Genomic DNA, 19,599 nt, shown 5'->3' on the forward strand with positions numbered 1-19,599 from the left:
TTAATCTAATCCGTCTAATGCATACAAATGGGTCGAGAAAAAATTAAAACATCAAAATTCCTTGTGTACTTCAGTTAATTTATGTATTGAGCCTACAAAAACTACTTTTTGTCCCATCATACCTAAAGCCTACCACCTAGCCTCACTCTTCCAATACTCAACCGTCCACTCACCTTATTAATCACACCAACTCCTCATTTATTTACATGTTCCCACACTAAGACTCCCAATTACCCACTAAACAAAAACCACCCCTCACCTTTTTCGAACTTCCAAACCGTCAAAACCTCTTCCCTTTCCATTCTCTTAAAATGTCCTCAAAATAAAAACTCTCAAAAGAGCTTCTTCAACTCAGAAATACCTTTAACCCAAAATACATCGCCAAAAAGAAAATGCCTCCCAAAACCGCCACCAAAACAGATGAGGCCATCCTCACATCGCCAAGCCAACCGTTGCACGAAAGAAGACAACCGCCAGAAGAGGCGGTGGTCGTGGCAGAGGAGGTTGAGGTAGGAATCCTTCTATCTCTCTACAGTTAGATGCTGAGGTGGACTTTGACACCGATGAAGAAGACTCCGGTTCTAAGGAAACCAAGAAAGATGAAGACATTGAAAAAATAAGTGATGTTGTCGAAACAAGTGAAAAGGAAGATCAACCAAGTGAGATGAAAGAGGGGGAACTTGAAGGTGATAAATCAAAAGAGAGTAAAGAAAGTGAAGAAAAATCAGAAGGAGACGAAGAGAAATCAAAAGAAAGTGAAGGAAAATTAGATGGAAATGAAGAAAAATCAATAGAAAGTGAGGAAAAATTAAATGAAGAAAAAGAAAAAGAAAATGAGGGAGATTCAAAAGCAAGTTCGAAAAAATCAAAGAGAGGAAAGAAAGTTTCGAAGGAAAAGAAGGAGAAGAGTGTTGATGTTAATGCTGAAAAGAATGAGGGTGATGTGCTTCTAAAAGACTTGGAGAATGAAAAATTGGAGGATGATATGTCGGATAAGCCGGATGCAACAAATACTCCCACTGTTGAAGAGGAAATCAATCATGACCCTGAGAAAAACGATGAAAACCCAAAAATTGATCCAAAGAAAACCGTGCATATTGAAGAAGTAGTTAATGTTGAGGATAATGGTGATGCCGAGGAGGTGTTTGATGATGGGCTTGACCCATTATTTTCAAAACCCGCATCAAGAGCCCGGTCCAAGCGAAAAGTGATTGAAATCTTCGGTGATGATGATGATGTGACAACGGAGGCATCTACACAACAAAGCCACTCAAAGAAAAAGGGGATCCGGCTCTAAGACCAAGGCAACCAAAAAGGCTCGGTATTATCAAGAGATGTCTAGTGTGAATGAAGATGAGATTCTTGAGGAGAAGGTTTCACTCAATACTTGCATGGACCTGGTCATTGCTCCTTTTGGTGAATCATTCAAAAATGACGTCCTTAACCATCTCAATTCTCTCGATCTTCCGGATGAGACTCTCAAGCTATGCCACGGTATGCTGATCTGTTGCTTCCACAGTGGAAGGAGATACAGAAAATCTTGGTATGACACTTCTCTTGCCTTCAAATACTTCAAAGAAGCTATGTATGCACAGGGTTGGGTGAATTTGTTGGACAAGTATAGTCTCATGTACTTGTCCGAAATCATTCAATTCTATGCAACAGTCAAAGTAGATGTTGCATATGGAACCCTTTCCGCCTACATAAATCAGAAACCTTTTGTCCTCACACTTGACCAACTTGCTGCCCATCTCGATGTTTGTAATGCCGGGCTTACCTCCTTTCCCAAACGTGACTGGGGAGAAATTGATGAGGTCACATCCACCCAAGTCATGAAGGTTCTTCGACCTCATGATAACAATGGCCCAACCAACATTTATGCCTTTGAATTGTCCGCACCCATTAGGTTTATCTTTAACCTTGTTTTTCGCAATTTCGTCCCTAGCAACAATAGCCGTGGGAGATGCTCCCTTCTTGATATGCTCCTTATCCATCACATTGTCAAACACAAACCCATTAATCTCACTTGCCTTATGTTTCACCGAATTCATGAGATGTCCACTGAATTTCAAAGCGGCAATTTCGACAAAAATCTCGTGGTGCCTTATGGTATGTGGCTTTCTACTATCTTTATGAAGGAGGGGTTAGTGTTAAAGGAAAGTCCCGCCATTGAGAAGTTGAGTGATAAAATGACACCGGGACTCCTCTCTCGGATGAATTTGAAGATTAAGGATGGGAAATTGGAGCGGAAAAACCAGTCGGGTAGTGGTGCTACAATGGGGTCTACTGTGTGCTTGCAAAGTTGGATGAACTTCTTGGAGTTGTTAATCGTTTGCTCAAATAACAAAGCAAGTTATGGGATGAGGTGGGTGATCTTCGTACCATGAATGAAGACTACTTGAATGTCTTGATGCTAAGAAGCCGAACTCCTCCACTTGAGTTCATGTCCTCCTAACCCGTTTCTCCCTTATTTGAACCTTGGCTCTTTGTTGTTTTAAGACTCTTTTGCACTTTTTGGATGCTTGTGTGTTTAATTTGCTTGAACAATTTGTGTGTGTTTTTAAATCATGTTGCTAAACTTTGAACATGTTTTATCCTCCTTTGACGATGTCAAGAGGAGGAAGTAGTTTAACTATGCTATGTGTGATCTCTTAACTCTTCGGCCAACGTTCACCGTGACTATGTCTTAGCTTCCATGATTAGAAGTTTTACCTTAGCCAAGCATGTTGCACCTTTCGACTACCTTGATCATGTTTATAAATTATGTTTATGTTGAAATGACCAAATACCGATTAACCATGGGCTAAGGGGGAATATCACACATGTTTGAACTTGTCATCATCAAAGGGGGAATTTGTTAGAACACATTGTGTGGATGATGTCAAGTCCCTTTGTTATTTGATTGTTTATTCTTAGTTGAAATGATTAGTTATTGAAGCAATCAAATGGACTTTCAACAATGATTCAAGATGATCAAGATAATCAAGAAAGTCAAGACAATGATATTTTCTAAGCCTTAGTCGAAAAATGTAAGAGTAAGTGCAACATTCCCATTTAAGTCAAGTTATGGCAAAACCATGCAACAGTATGCTATACTGTGGTTTCTGGTACTACCGTATGGAGGAGGTCTTTCGACCAAAATATTTTAAGTGTTAAAACGTTGCAAATTTCAAACCTTAAACATTTGAATTTTCAAAAGCTTGAAAAAAATCTGAAATTTTGGAGTCACAAAACCCACTTGACTAAGCCTCTAGTTTTGTGCAAACATCTTTTACTAAAATGGCAAAGAAGACTTGTCAAACTTCTAAAGTAAGAAAAGTTTTTGCCATTTTGGTAAAAGGTCATATGTTGAGTGTAGTAGCTTAAGTTTTCTGATTTCTTAAGCCCCAAGCCTATAGTCTAACACTTACCATCACTTAAGGCTACCATTTTAATTTTGGATTTAATTTTTCTAAGTTGTACTTACCTAAGACTAAATCCACTATAAATAGAGTGTCTTAGTCACATTTATTTCTCAAGACTTCCAAAGCATTTATTGTAAAATTTTGCAAATCATTTGTGCATTTAAAGCTTTGTTCTTCAAGTGTTTGCAAAAGGTTTTTCTGATTTTAAAGTCTTCAAATTGTTTTTCGAAAAAGTCAGAAAACCTCCAAGTATCGATTCATTGTCTTTGTGACATAATGAGTTTGTTCCATGATTCTCGTGTTAGATCTTAATTGTGATCTCCATATTCATTTAGTGAACTCTTGAGATTCAAGATTCTGTAACACCTTGAGATAGAACCCATAAACTCTTGAAGTGGAGTAGCTTTAAGTTTGAGTGCAACCGGAGTAGGTTGGAGAGTTATTTTCATTGTAAGGGGTTTAGTAAGTTTGAGTAAATTTCTAAACAAGCAATAAAATAACGGTTGGACGTAGGCCTCGGAGTAGAGGCTGAACCAATTTTTAAAATGTCGTTTGTTTGTTCATTTACTTTTACGTTCTTCCACTTTTCTCTTTCTCGCATGTATTTAATCAAGTTCTGTGTCACAGTCACCTATACTGTGACATAGAACTGCCGTACCTTCTTGTGAACTTACATTCAATTAAGTTTCTAAAGTCTTGTACTTCAATATTCTTTACTTAAGTTAATTAATTAACCAAGTTAAGGATAAAATTTTAAAAGGTACACCTAATTCACCCCTCCCCTTCTTAGGTGTTAATCGTTCTTAACTCTTTAGTGTTTAATAATCATGCAATAGCTTCATTAATTTTACTGTAACACCCCCCTTTTGTCCGGCCAAGGCAATGAGAGGATGTTACCATCTCGGTTTCCCGAGGCTGCGAAATCGGAGTTGCAATTAAGAAACAGTTTAAATAAAGAAAGTATTTAGTGAATTATACAACCCGTCTGACCAGAGTGCACTCGACCAAGTGCCGAGTTCAATTGGTCGAGTGCTGAGTCCACTCGATCGAGTGACCCTCACTCGGTCGAGTTTTCAATCCACTCGGTCGAGTACAACGCAGTTCTCAGCAATGATTAGTTTTCATAAAACAGTCACATCTCACTTGTTTCTTGGTCATTTTGGGCGTGTGACCAATCGTTGGAATCTTAAGAGAACACGCTATCACCTTCAATTGCAATCACAGAAATACCGTGTTTAGATCTCAAGTTATGACAGTTTTAAGACGACCCTTCTATAGGCGTACGTTATAACAACTCCACTAAATCTAGTATAGGTTATACTCTGTCCACTTTATAGTCATACTTCACTCCCAAGTAGACTCATCAAACCCAAGGATCCTCTCACGCATCCCAAGATTCCTCTGCGGGTCCCAAAATATCCAGGTATTACTATCTTCCCCCCTTAAAATATCCAGGTAAGTTTCTCGAGAGCCGTCGGTATCCATCTTAATGAAAACGGGTCAAGTATGATGACACCTGCATATATACCGTGTTTTTTCTGACTTAATATTAGCTTATTTCAGTACATCTTAGTTCTATTCAGTTTAGTTCACTTCAATTCAGCTTTATACAGTTCAGTTCAGTTCATTTATTACAAATTAACAAGGTCCGTCTTTTGCACTTAAAATCTGTTCATTTCAGTTATGTTCAACTCTATTTAGTTAAATTTAATTCAGATTTATTCAGTTCAGTTCAACTCTATTTAGTTTAGTTCAGCTCTTCTTAGTCCAAAATTACAGAGCCTTTGTTCAGCTCTATTCAGTTCAGTTCATCCCCATTCATCCGAAAAAAACAGCGCCATAAAAACGGATATTGTCGTCTAAAACAAAATATTGTGCTTAGTAATATGGACGTCAGGAGACGGATATAAGTAGATAATGCACCGCGTTCGTTTCAATTGTTGAAAATACGGGTAAAGTTGGCAATGGGCCGTGCCGCGTCATGTCGGTCGGGGTCTCGACCTATCGTACCTAGCTACAATTTTGGCCCAGCTCATGCATGGTCAATCGTGCTTTCGGTCTGTGTCGTGCACCCGTCGTGGCCCACCCATCGTGTCGTTCTTGGGCCGACCCACTACAGTATCTCGTGCCTTGTCATGCCGTTCTCGGGCCACCCGTCGTGCCCAACCCAAATTGTTAGCTCTAAATACTGGTAAAACTTTGATATATGATTTCTGGGGGATGAGTATGTATTAAAGTTTATACCCGTTATGAGTATCACATGTTAAACCAGTGGTATAATTCATTAATTGTAATACTTATTTATCAAACTTAGATCTGCTAAATAAGTCGAGCGGGTTGAATCATACAGATCACGGGTCGAGTTAGGGTCATAATACATTCTTGATTTATTTTCAATCCAACGAGTGGACATGTTCGGATCGGCTTTCGACCCTAAAATAACGGATTATTTTAGATTCGGGTCGCCGGTTGAGATTTTCAAATCTTGACCTTAGGAAACAATAAGTCTTGCTTGTAACCGTCACAAGTTTGTGACCTCTCACAACCTCTCCCACTCACTTTCCCACATGTTGTCCCATTTGCAGCTTATAAAAGGTTACAAGTTTGTGATAAAAAACGCCCATCACATATGAAATTTTGTGATATACCAAATCCCGGGGCTATGGGAGCATTTGAATTACTTGAGTAACGCATTAATGTCATTCGGTCTTACTATACAAGTAAATTTGAAACAAACAAATGTCATTGTCTCAATAAGAAGGTGACTGCAAGACAAGCATGATGGACTTGACTAATAACGTACGCACACACACTGTGGCGGCAGTTATACGTATCAAATTACACACGATTTTGGACCTTAAATTCTTATTCTCCATACGTTGTATAGTACTGTTGTCGGCTTTGAATGCCTTTAGCCTAAAATGATGCCTTTTCAAGCCTTTTTCACTTCATCAATGATTGTCAAGTTCGATATAAATACCTTAATATTCGAGCAACAGCACAAACCAAATCGAGAACCTGATTTACAGATACTCCACCCGATTTATAGATACTTCATCAAGTAAGCAACATAATCATAGAAACGTGAACGAACCAAATCGCTATCCACCAGATTTCAGTGGATTAGTAACTACTATTCAGCGCTCTAATATCTAATCTGATACATATAGTATGTACTCGAAAGCGATAATTAAGAAATATTAAGAAATCACCCATACAATCTTTAGATAACATTAATTACCTTCCCCCCAAATCAAACCCCTATATAAACCCTTCAACTTAAGTACTCTTTTCATAACAATTTCATCAATCATTTAGTTAACTCCCTCTAGTAAGCAATGTCACCCATAACATGCCTCATAATTTTTTCAACTCTTATGCATTATGTAACATCTTACCCTGAAACTGAGTTAATCAACAATTTACCAGGACAACCTGCAGTAAATTTTAAACAATTCGCTGGATATGTTACTGTTGACGAAGCCCAACAAAGACATCTCTTTTACTACTTCGTCGAAGCCGAAACTAATCCTCACTCTAAACCCCTTGTTCTTTGGCTTAATGGAGGTTTACTTCTTCACAAATCACTTTTTTTTTGTTTGTAATTCAGTAGTCTTTTTTATTATGGGTCATGGCAGATTCATTGTAGTGACACCGGTCATGACTCATGACTCTTGAGATATCGTACATCTAATGTACATTAAAATATTTGGTTCGCTTGGTGCAATTTTGTCTAAAAAGTTCAAAATTTATTTTTACTAGTTAAAAGTGTTCAACTTAACACTAAACAAAATTCTTTAAATTCGCCAATTTCAAAATATTCTATGTATTAACATAAAATCATGATTGTGTACATCCGAGCCTTTAATGCCATACGATAATGATGTTAATATTTAATATTTAATTTTAAATTCAGGACCGGGTTGTTCATCTGTTGGATATGGAGCCTTTATAGAACATGGACCTTTCAGGCCTAGTGAAAATGGCTTGGTTGCCAATGAATATAGCTGGAACAAAGGTACAAACAATAATAGTATTGGACTATTTTGAAACCCGTGACAAAAAAGAAATATGAATTCGCTAATAGGATTTGTAATCTTTGTTGTTGATCATTGCAGAAGCAAACATGTTGTACTTGGAAACACCGGCAGGAGTCGGTTTTTCCTATTCTTCTAACACATCATTCTATAAGTCCGTCAATGATGAAATTACAGGTTATTCCCTAGTTCATGTTTCTCAACAATCGATCTTAATGAGGCGCAAATGCCAGTATAAAAAAGAAGACAAGATCCGTCTTCCCCTCTTTTAAACGTGAAGATACAAAAACTTATATGATTTCTCTCTGTGACTTAATTAATTTTATTTTTGTTTCGGTTTCATTCAGCAAAAGACAATCTTGCATTTCTTCAAAAGTGGCTTATTAAATTCCCTGAGTACAAAACGAGTGACTTGTTTATTACAGGAGAGAGTTACGCAGGTTATATTCAACCGACTTTATTTACTTATTTATTTTTAAAACAAGAAAAAGTATTGTTTATTGAAAATTGAAACCAAATTAAAATTATGAAACAGGACATTATATACCACAGCTTGCAGAAGTGATTTTAAAGACGAACCTCGGGTCAAATCTTAAGGGAATTGCATAATATCAGATACAACATATGGTCTCCTACAAAATGTATGCAATTATTCACAAATTGGAAGACAATCTTATAAAGAAGCTCTTACCCCTGAATGCCGTATGGTGAACAGCAAACTGAATTCTCAAATGACTGACTATCTCAATCAATACGACGTTATTGTTGATGTTTGTTTGTATGAACAAACGCGTTTTCTCACCGACTTGGTAAGAATAAATCATTTAAATTCTCGTTATTCATCATTTTCCTCGCATATTGACTTGCACTTGTTCGAATCATGTAACTTTTAAATTCTCGTTAATTTATTTGAACTTAACAGTGTTGGAGTTAGTGTCCTCCACAATAGTGCGTTAACATATTAAATCTCATTAATGGAATATCATCAGATATTTAATTATTTGATCCTCGTCAGTTGATTAACGTAAAATCGATAACGGTTGGCTGACTAGAGTTTGACGTTATTGTCGTGTGACGGCGGTGATCAACTGACCCCTTTCGGTCACACCTAAAGGAACGGAACCCAATTGACTACTAATTAATTGTATGAGATACAATGTATTTAGTCCCTTGATAAATAGACTGAAAAGTTAGTCGATATAGAGAGATATTGAGTTGTGAACTCGAGGTGCGGAAATTATTATTTAATTATGCGATAATTGAATAATAAATTATATGAGACGTGAATTAATAATTAAGCAGTTAATTTTTAAGATATGTACTAATTGACTAATGAGATTAGTATTGGTACGTAAAATATATTTGTAGCGGTACACATATATTTACGGAGTGTTTATTTGACAATATTAATCGGGAAGCATTTAAACATAAAACGATGTTTAAATAAAATTTACACGTATTTGTGTGACAAATATAAGAACCAAAATGGACCCATAAATGGGTAATATGGACCGTGTAAATTGTGTATGAGGTTGTGTGCTCTAAACACAACTACGACATTGTACACTAATTTGTAGTGCATTAATTGTTAGTGCATTCTACACTAATTTGTAGTGCATTGGACACTAATTGTTAGTGCATTCTACACTAAATGGTAGTGCATTGTGCTCCCTCACATACTCCCACCCAATACGTCCTCCCTTCATATATAACACAATATTTTGTGTTGTTTTATTTTCTACCGTAAAAAACCTTAACAAGTTTTGTGGAGTTGAAAATAAATTGATCTCTCTAAAATAATTACTCAACTTTATTAAGAGGTTAGTAATACTTTCATTACTAAGATTTGTTAGTAATATTACAAATAATATCAAGGGTATAATAATAACAAGTTTCTAGTTAAATACTTGTTATTATTTTTGGGTAAGTTCTTGGGTGCAACAAGAAGGAGATCTTCTTTTTGAAGATTTGCAAGGAGGATCTTCCATTTGGTTTAAGCTCAAGAACAAGCTAGTAAGGTGAACTAGTTTGTGCCCCTTTTACCATAAATTCAATGTAAGGAAATTATTTTTCCTTATACTTTCATTTTATGCTTTTATATTAGCATGCATATTACATAGATCACCTAAATAACAATTTATGAAGATAAATTAATTTTATTAGAGAGTCTAATATGGATCTATGATCTTACAAGTGGTATCAGAGCTTAGGCTTGTAATTTGCTTGTTGATTTTAAGCATTTTAATGAATTATGAGATAATTAGTAAAAACTCAAAAATTGTGTTGGAAGAGGTTTTAGCACGAAATTTTTTGGTCATGCATACCTACTGATCTCAAAAGGTTTGTGGAATTTTTTGGTGATTTGTGAAGTAATTTTGTTAATTTAATGATTTTTGGTAGAAAACCGAGTCAAAATGACGCATTTTAGTGAAAAATTGACTAAAATTAGTTATATGTTGATTCGGTGCATGGATTTTTTATGGTAGTTCATGCATGTTTTCTAATGATTGTATGCAAAAGGTTGAAGGATGGTTCGAATTTTTGCATGTTTATTGATTTTTTGAGTAAAAAGTCGATAAAAGTCAAATTAATTAATCATAATTTCGAAATTTTCGATTCTGCCCATGATAAATTTATGTACATTTATGAATATTATTTAAATGTCAAAAGTGATTTTTTATGTGTGTCTTCACTTTGTTTTGATGTTTATTGGTTTTAGTGGTTAAAAACCGATAAATATCGATCTTTTTCATCACAAAATTTATCCGGAATTTTTGGGCAATTTTTCTAACTTTTTGGTGTTCTTGGGAGTGTTCCAGAATACTAAAAATTTTCGTGTCAATTTTTTGGGTAATTTTTCAATGATTTTGGATTTTTACTTAAATATTATGATTTTACCGATTAAATTAGCAAAATATCACCAAATCAAACTAATTATTTATCATAAAATTAGTGAGGACTAATTTTGAGGTTCAAAACAGTTTGGACAATTAGTTTGGACTTAAATGAGATTTAAGAGTTAATTATTGATTTTTACATGTTTAAAAATCGATTAAATCCACAAAAACCGAGATGGATACCAATGAGTAATAGGTAGGGCGATTTTGGCATCATATTTACAGCATTTTAAGCATATTTATTTAAGTTGAATGAATGATTGTCATTTATTTAAAGTATTTATTTATTGTACCTAGTATGGCCTAGTTAATTTTAATCGTTATTACCCGAAATGAATGGGAATATCGATTTGTTTGTAATTAAATACGATCTCGTATCGTCAGTTTTTAATTAATTAATAGTTTTATTCATTTTATTCATTAATGTATAAAAGGAATAGCTATGTAATTCATTTGTAATAGTTATTTTACTGGCGTTTCCAAAAGATGGATTACAACGAGACGGAGTCTATTTTTGGAAGGTGTTCCAAATTCCCACAAGGAAGAGGCAAGGGACCAAGGAGTTGGTTTCCGAAATGTAATAGACTAGTTTTTATTAACTAGGAGGCCATACTAGGATTTATTCATATGCTTACATGTTTGCTTGTTTTATTTTTCGCGCATGCCAAAATCGCCATTCACATGCATTTTATTTTCGCGATTGTCAATTCACGTCATTTACATTCACCGAATTAAATCACTTATAAGGAATTTATGACTAAATTGACAAGATCTCTCACATAACTAAAATTGAGATTAGCCTTACCAATTAATAACACCTATTAATCTCTTGTTCATTAGAGCCACGCTCGCCCAAGCGGGGTGTTCTCTTTTTACCTTGGGTAAGTAGGGTGGTAAGAGGTTATCACACGCCAAAATTGGTTGGACTCAACGGGATATAAGACGGTCTTTTGTTCCGGGGCTAGTAGATGAATTTGAGGAAATTCGTCGACCAAGAATTCTAGAGGTAGAATTAGTCAACGTGACTTACCGAATATACGCAATTATGGGATGTTTCGCCCAAGCGATGCTCATTTTTGTTTAAAATCTGGGTCTTGGAATCATTTATATAATTAAGTGGGAGGTCATTATATAAATGCTAAAACTTGCTAAACATGTTTTTACAAGTAATTTTAAAACAATGAATGTTAATTTTTCCTTTTTGTTGTAGCATTTTAATTCGCAATGGCAACTTCATCAACTCCATCGACTATTTCACTAGGCAAAGATTCATGGCTAAGGTCCGTAATGGACAAATGTATTTTAAATGAAGACGGTAGTAACTTTCTTGAATGGGAATCCAACATCAAAAGTGCCGCGTTGTCTGACAATGTGCTCACTTACTTGACCGATGCTCCTCCTATTGAGCCCGGTGCAAGAGCTACATCGGCGGTGCGAACCGCCTATGATGACTATGTGAGGATGTTGAATGATATCAAGAATGTGTTGATATGGTCAATATCGCCAAAGCTCAAGCCATCATGCATTTCTTTAAATGCTTACGAGATATTCACTCGTATGATCACTATGTTTTCACAAACACCAAAAGTCCGTCAATACGATGCGGCGGCATGCTTCTTCGAAGCTAAGCTTGAGAGGGGCCAAAAGGTTGGTCCCCATGTACTTAAAATGGTCGAATATGTTGACATCCTAGAGCGTCTAGGGTGTAAGATTCCTAAAACTCTTGTGGTGGATCGTATCCTTCACTCACTCCCCACCAAGTTTGCCCACTTTAGGGTTCACTACAACATGAATGACATGGATAAGAGTTTTCATGAAATTCATGCACTCCTCACCCAAGCGGAGAGGGATATGGAGGCTAGTGGGAGTGAAAAAGGAGATGTTTTAGCTATGAAGTTAAAAAACATGTCTCTTGGAGTTAAGAAAGGAAAAGGGAAAGAAAAGTCCCAATTCAAGAAATCGTCAAAGAAACATGACAAGGGAAAGGGGAAGGCCGTTGTGAATGGCAATCCCAAGGCAAAAAATGTCAAGCTCTCCGAGGCCGAATGTTTCCATTGTAATGGGAAGGGGCATTATAGGAGGAGTTGTCCCAAATACTTGGAGGATCTCAAGGAAGGGCGTGTGACGCCTATTGGTACGATTTCCTCTCTCTATGTGATAGACGTTAATTATGCTTGTACTTCCACTTGGGTACTTGATACCGGATGTGGGTCTCACCTTTGTAACCATTTGCAGGGTATAAGGGACGTGCAAGCACTAGCAAAAGGTGATGTGGATCTCCGGATGGGCAATGGAGCTAGAGTAGCCGCCGTTGCCGTAGGGACCTATGTGCTCACTTTAGCTAGTGGTTTAGAGTTGTATTTAAATAAGTGTTATTTTGTACCAACTTTAACCAAGAACATCATCTCCATTTCCGCGTTAGACGCGGAAGGCTTTTGTTTTATGATCAAGGACAAGTGTTGTACTTTTTCTTTTAATGAAGTGGTTTATGGCAAGGCCATTTCAATTGGAGGCATTTATGTTTTAAATGATGTTAATGACGTTTATCATATGGAAACTAAAAAGCTCAAAAAGGGTGATCCAAACGAATCCTACCTTTGGCATTGTCGTTTAGGCCACATAAACGAAAGACGCATTAAGAGACTTGCTTCATCAAAAGTGCTCAAACCATTTGGTTTCGAATCTTATGGTACATGCGAGTCTTGCCTTCTTGGCAAGATGACTCGTGCACCTTTTGCGGGAAAAGGGACACGAGCTAGTGAGGTTTTGGCTCTCATACACACGGATGTGTGTGGACCATTAACCATCACCGCTAGAGGAGGTTTTCACTACTTCATTACTTTTACTGATGACTTAAGTAGATATGGGTATGTCTACTTGATGAAGAATAAGAGTGAAGCCTTTGACAAGTTCAAAGAGTTTCAAAAAGAAGTAGAAAACCAATTGGATAAAAAGATAAAGACTCTACGGTCCGACCGTGGTGGTGAGTATCTAAATATTGAATTTGATTCACACCTAAAAGATTGTGGTATACTATCACAATGGACTCCTCCTGGCACACCGCAATTAAATGGGGTGGCCGAAAGGAGAAACCGAACTTTACTTGATATGGTTCGGTCAATGATGAGTCAAACTGAGCTTCCTAGTTCATTTTGGGGTTTTGCAATCTTGTCTGCAGTATTTTCACTAAATCGAAGCCCGACTAAAGCGGCCGACAAGACTCCATATGAGATATGGACAGGGAAAGTCCCTCATTTGTCATTCATGCGTATTTGGGGTTGCGAAGCGTACGTTAAGATCAAGTCTGACAATAAGCTTGCACCCAGGTCTGACAAATGTCTTTTTGTAGGATATCCAAGGGAAACACGTGGCTATTACTTCTACAATAAAAACGAGAACAAAGTGTTTGTGGCTCGTGATGCTGTCTTTCTAGAAAAGGAATTTATTTCTAGGAGACAAAGTGGGAGAAAATTTGAACTTGAAGAAGTTCGAGAGCCACAAACCGAGAATGAGGTAGAGGAGAACGTGGAGGATTGCATTCCCTCTTCCTCTGAAACGGTAATTATTCCTAAAAAGTCAAGTAGGATTTCTAATCCACCTGATCGCTACCTTGGTAACATCGAAGAGGATGGTGTTTTGTTACTTCTTGAAAGTAATGAACCCACTACCTACAAATCGGCCATGTCTAGTCCCGACTCCTCGCTTTGGCTAGAAGCCATGCGGTCCGAAATGGATTCCATGTACGAGAACCAAGTATGGGACTTGGTGGATTTACCTGAGGGAGTGCGACCTCTTCAGTGTAAATGGATATACAAAATTAAACTCGGCGTGGATAAACATGTGGATGTTTACAAAGCTAGATTGGTGGCAAAAGGTTTTACCCAAGTTCATGGTTTACACTATGACGAAACATTCGCTCCAGTCGCTATGCTTAGGTCCATTAGGATAATCTTAGCGGTTGCCGCATTTCATGATTATGAGATTTGGCAAATGGATGTCAAAACCGCCTTCTTGAATGGGATTCTAGAAGAAGAGGTGTACATGATACAACCCGAAGGTTTTGTGAATACATCTAACCCTAAGAAGGTGTGTAAGCTCAAGAAGTCCATTTATGGTCTTAAGCAAGCATCTAGGAGTTGGAATCATCGCTTTGATCATGTCATTAAACAATACGGTTTCACTAGAAGTGTGGAAGAACCGTGTTTATACATGAAATTTAGTGGGAGTAAGGTTGTATTCCTTGTCCTATATGTGGATGACATATTGCTCATTGGGAATGACATTCCATCGCTCACGTCCGTTAAGGAGTGGCTAGGGAAACACTTCCAAATGAAGGACTTGGGAGAGGCACAACGAATCTTAGGTATCCGGATCTATAGGGATAGGTCCAAGAGGATACTAGCATTGAGTCAAGAAGCTTATATTGACAAAATTCTTGACCGGTTCAATATGAAAGACTCCAAGAGAGGATTTCTACCTATGGGCCAAGGGATTACTTTGAGCAAGTCACAGTCTCCCTCCACCCCTAAGGAAATTGAACACATGAAGACCGTCCCTTATGCTTCCGCTGTTGGGTCTATCATGTATGCTATGATTTGCACTCGTCCCGACGTTGCGTATGCCTTGAGCATGACAAGTCGGTATCAAGCCATGCCTGGTGAGAGTCACTGGATAGCCGTAAAGAACATCCTTAAGTACTTGAGAAGGACTAAGGATTCATTCTTAGTGTTTGGAGGAGAAACTGAGTTGCGTGTAAGAGGTTACACGGACGCAAGTTTCCAAACCGATCGGGATGACATGAAATCCCAATCCGGCTATGTGTTTATGTTAAATGGAGGTGCTGTTTGCTGGAAGAGTTTCAAGCAAAGCGTTACTGCGGATTCTACAACAGAGGCTGAGTACCTTGCGGCATCTGAGGCTGCGAAGGAAGCTGTTTGGATTAGGCAATTCATGGAGGGGCTAGGAGTAGTCCATTCCGCCAAAGATCCTATCACTCTATATTGTGATAACAGTGGAGCTATTTTTCAAGCCAAAGAGCCTAAGTCTAGTAACAAATCTAGACACATTGAAAGGAAATACCATGTAATTAGAGATTATGTGGAAAGGAAGGAAATTGACATTTGTAAGGTTGGGACAGATGACAACATTGCTGATCCTTTAACCAAGCCTTTATCAAAGGCTAAGCATGATGGTCATGTCGTCTCTATGGGATTGAGACGAGTACCAGATTTTCTTTAGATTATGGATATGTAATAATTGGATAGTGTATCTTTTATTATATATATGATAATCATATTCATTGTTTTCGTATTCATTCTTTTATGAATCTTGATTTAGTGTGACTAAATTTTAATACCTTGTTTATCTGAATAAGTTGTAGAGACAATGTTGAACACTATTCAAGTGAATAAGATGAACATTGTATTTTGTCCCTAGTCACTTAATGAGGTGACGTCTCGGAGTGACTAGATTGTAAGTCGATTGATGGTTGTTCAACACCATAAGGTCATATGTGATGACTGGTTGATTACATAGGCAGAGTGTGTGACACTTTGCCGGACAGTGACCATTTAGAGAATCCCTAAGTTCTATTATAGAAGCCTGGTCGTGGCGGGGATCTCTAAGATGTTCTAATGAGTCAATTCTTTTGACTGGAGACTATTATCTGAGCAGGTACAGTTTCCGAGTGACCTTGGTTTTTGTCCTAGGTCGTGCCGTGAAAGGAGGCCAAAAGGGCATTTACTAGGTCATGGTGAACTGTATTATGCAATAGGATAGATAGGGCATACAGGAATTGTCCACCCACGTTGGGTAGCTATATCTCAAGGCCACTCGAGGAGTTAATGACTACAAATGCGTGGCCACGCTCGGAAGTAATCTGTGAGAGATTTTTCCGGTCAGGTAGTCACACTCCCGATCGAGAAAACCACTCGCGATGTATTCATGTGCAGGTGCGACCTGAAAGACATCTTGCATTGAGTGGGAGATTAAAACGGACAAGAGAATTGGTAGCGCACACCTTGTGTCGGACAAGTGGGAGATTGTTGGAGTTAGTGTCCTCCACAATAGTGCGTTAACATATTAAATCTCATTAATGGAATATCATCAGATATTTAATTATTTGATCCTCGTCAGTTGATTAACGTAAAATCGATAACGGTTGGCTGACTAGAGTTTGACGTTATTGTCGTGTGACGGCGGTGATCAACTGACCCCTTTCGGTCACACCTAAAGGAACGGAACCCAATTGACTACTAATTAATTGTATGAGATACAATGTATTTAGTCCCTTGATAAATAGACTGAAAAGTTAGTCGATATAGAGAGATATTGAGTTGTGAACTCGAGGTGCGGAAATTATTATTTAATTATGCGATAATTGAATAATAAATTATATGAGACGTGAATTAATAATTAAGCAGTTAATTTTTAAGATATGTACTAATTGACTAATGAGATTAGTATTGGTACGTAAAATATATTTGTAGCGGTACACATATATTTACGGAGTGTTTATTTGACAATATTAATCGGGAAGCATTTAAACATAAAACGATGTTTAAATAAAATTTACACGTATTTGTGTGACAAATATAAGAACCAAAATGGACCCATAAATGGGTAATATGGACCGTGTAAATTGTGTATGAGGTTGTGTGCTCTAAACACAACTACGACATTGTACACTAATTTGTAGTGCATTAATTGTTAGTGCATTCTACACTAATTTGTAGTGCATTAATTGTTAGTGCATTCTACACTAATTTGTAGTGCATTGGACACTAATTGTTAGTGCATTCTACACTAAATGGTAGTGCATTGTGCTCCCTCACATACTCCCACCCAATACGTCCTCCCTTCATATATAACACAATATTTTGTGTTGTTTTATTTTCTACCGTAAAAAACCTTAACAAGTTTTGTGGAGTTGAAAATAAATTGATCTCTCTAAAATAATTACTCAACTTTATTAAGAGGTTAGTAATACTTTCATTACTAAGATTTGTTAGTAATATTACAAATAATATCAAGGGTATAATAATAACAAGTTTCTAGTTAAATACTTGTTATTATTTTTGGGTAAGTTCTTGGGTGCAACAAGAAGGAGATCTTCTTTTTGAAGATTTGCAAGGAGGATCTTCCATTTGGTTTAAGCTCAAGAACAAGCTAGTAAGGTGAACTAGTTTGTGCCCCTTTTACCATAAATTCAATGTAAGGAAATTATTTTTCCTTATACTTTCATTTTATGCTTTTATATTAGCATGCATATTACATAGATCACCTAAATAACAATTTATGAAGATAAATTAATTTTATTAGAGAGTCTAATATGGATCTATGATCTTACAAACAGAAGGATGATAAAATTGATCCTTGTCAAGAAGATAAAACAACAAATTACCTAAACAAGCAGGAAGTTCAAAAGGCTTTACATGCACAGCTTGTGGGTGTCACTAAATGGAGTCTTTGTAGCAGGTAACACTTGTTCAACATCAAGTACTCTTAACATTATGCCCATTTTCGATGTTTGTCGTTTTGAACTCAGATCATAAACTAGCTAATTATTATACGCATGAAAAAAGGAACTAACATACATTATGCACTGGTTTATGACATTTGAGACAGTGTTGTAAACTATAATGTGGACGACATGGAAGTGTACATCCTTCCTTTACTCGCCAATTTAGTGAAGCGTGGTGTTGGCGTTTTTCTATACAGGTAAATACGGAGTACTTCATAAACAATAATGATACAATTAGCGCTTTAGCTTGGCAGCCTGGTACTATAAAAAGGCCAGGTTAAAAGCTAGACGAGCTCAGTTAACCAAGTGATTTTCATTCTTGAAACAGTGGTGACCAAGATACAGTGATCCCGCTAACCGGAACAAGAATCCTTGCAAATCGATTGGCAGTGGATATGAAGCTGAACGAGACCGTGCCATACAATATTTGGTTACAAGATAACCAGGTTTGCCCTTCTAAATTCAATATTTAGTAAAATTGGCATGACAGTAAAACTAGATCACGCCCAAAATAAATTCAAACAGGATATTCCGTCTAATTTGAACAATCTTTGGAAAATATAATATAACCTAACTTTGACATACAGTTCAATTTGATGTTTACTAAGATGTATGTGATTCGCAGATTGGAGGGTGGACTCAAGCCTTTGGAAACAACATCTTAACATTTGCAACCGTAAGAGGCGCAGCGCATGAAGTTCCATTCTCGCAACCAGCCCGATCAATTCTGCTCTTTAGGTCTTTCCTTCAAGGAAAACCTCTCCCACACGAACCTACTGTCCCAACATTATAATAAATTGGATAAAGTATAAGTGTTGAAATGTAACTAATCCATCAAAATATTATTTAGTACTGAAAATGAAGAGCATAATTTGCAGTTCAAACAATAATTTTTATTTGTCTCGTTTTGACAGTGTTCAAATGACGGAATTAGTGCAACTACAATCGATAGGGTTTATAGCAATAGATTATCTTCGTACAAATGATACCTGTGGTACAAAATCAGAACTCGGAACATAAGGCTCCCTGTTCTGGCATACAATGTTACTTCGATACTTGGGTATGACACTTGGACACCTCACTTTAGACCAAAATATGCATTATTTAATATTAAGAGAACGACTATCACAAACCGAGAATATTAGATGTATGCATTCTAATTACATGGGGATGTAAATGAAGAAGTATATATGAAATTGTCCCAAGGGTTTCAAGTGGACCGAAAAAATTAAGTGTGCAAACTACAAAAGTCGATATATGGTTTAAGACAAGCTTTGAGACACTGCTTTGCAAAATTAACGCAATCCTTGAAACGGTATGGTTTTACTAAATCCCTCGCAGAAAATTCATTGTTACACTTGTCCGAAATAATGATATTTTCTTAGGTGTTTTGGTCTATGACGATGATATAATTATGTCAGGCAATGATAAAGAAGCGTGTAAAAATTTCAAATCGTTTCTTAATGAAAGTGTTCCGGGTGTAATTCCGGAGCAGGATTTTGACCACGTAAACTTGTAGAATGACGTCTTTTGCTTGTCTCTTCCTTTCGCTCTCTCCTGCAACAATGAATAAACTGAGGGCTCGACTTGGTACCGAGCGAACTCACTCCGACGCTCAAGTCAGTAAACTTAAAGAGATAAGAAGTATATTGTAGAGAGATAAGGGAGTTTATACCGGATTTTATGTTAGGTTTTTGGGATACTTTTCTCAATGAGAGAAGTGGAGTATTTATAGACTT

The 19,599-nt window shown here is 37.0% G+C and overlaps 1 pseudogene; it reads left to right on the forward strand.

Annotated features, from left to right (window-relative positions):
- Window positions 1-6,742: 6,742 nt before the first annotated feature.
- Window positions 6,743-18,756, forward strand: LOC141655229 (serine carboxypeptidase-like 45; annotated as a pseudogene).
- The last annotated feature ends 843 nt before the right edge of the window (window positions 18,757-19,599 follow it).

The sequence above is a fragment of the Silene latifolia genome, chromosome 5 (assembly GCF_048544455.1).
Source record: "Silene latifolia isolate original U9 population chromosome 5, ASM4854445v1, whole genome shotgun sequence".
Lineage (NCBI taxonomy): Eukaryota > Viridiplantae > Streptophyta > Magnoliopsida > Caryophyllales > Caryophyllaceae > Silene > Silene latifolia.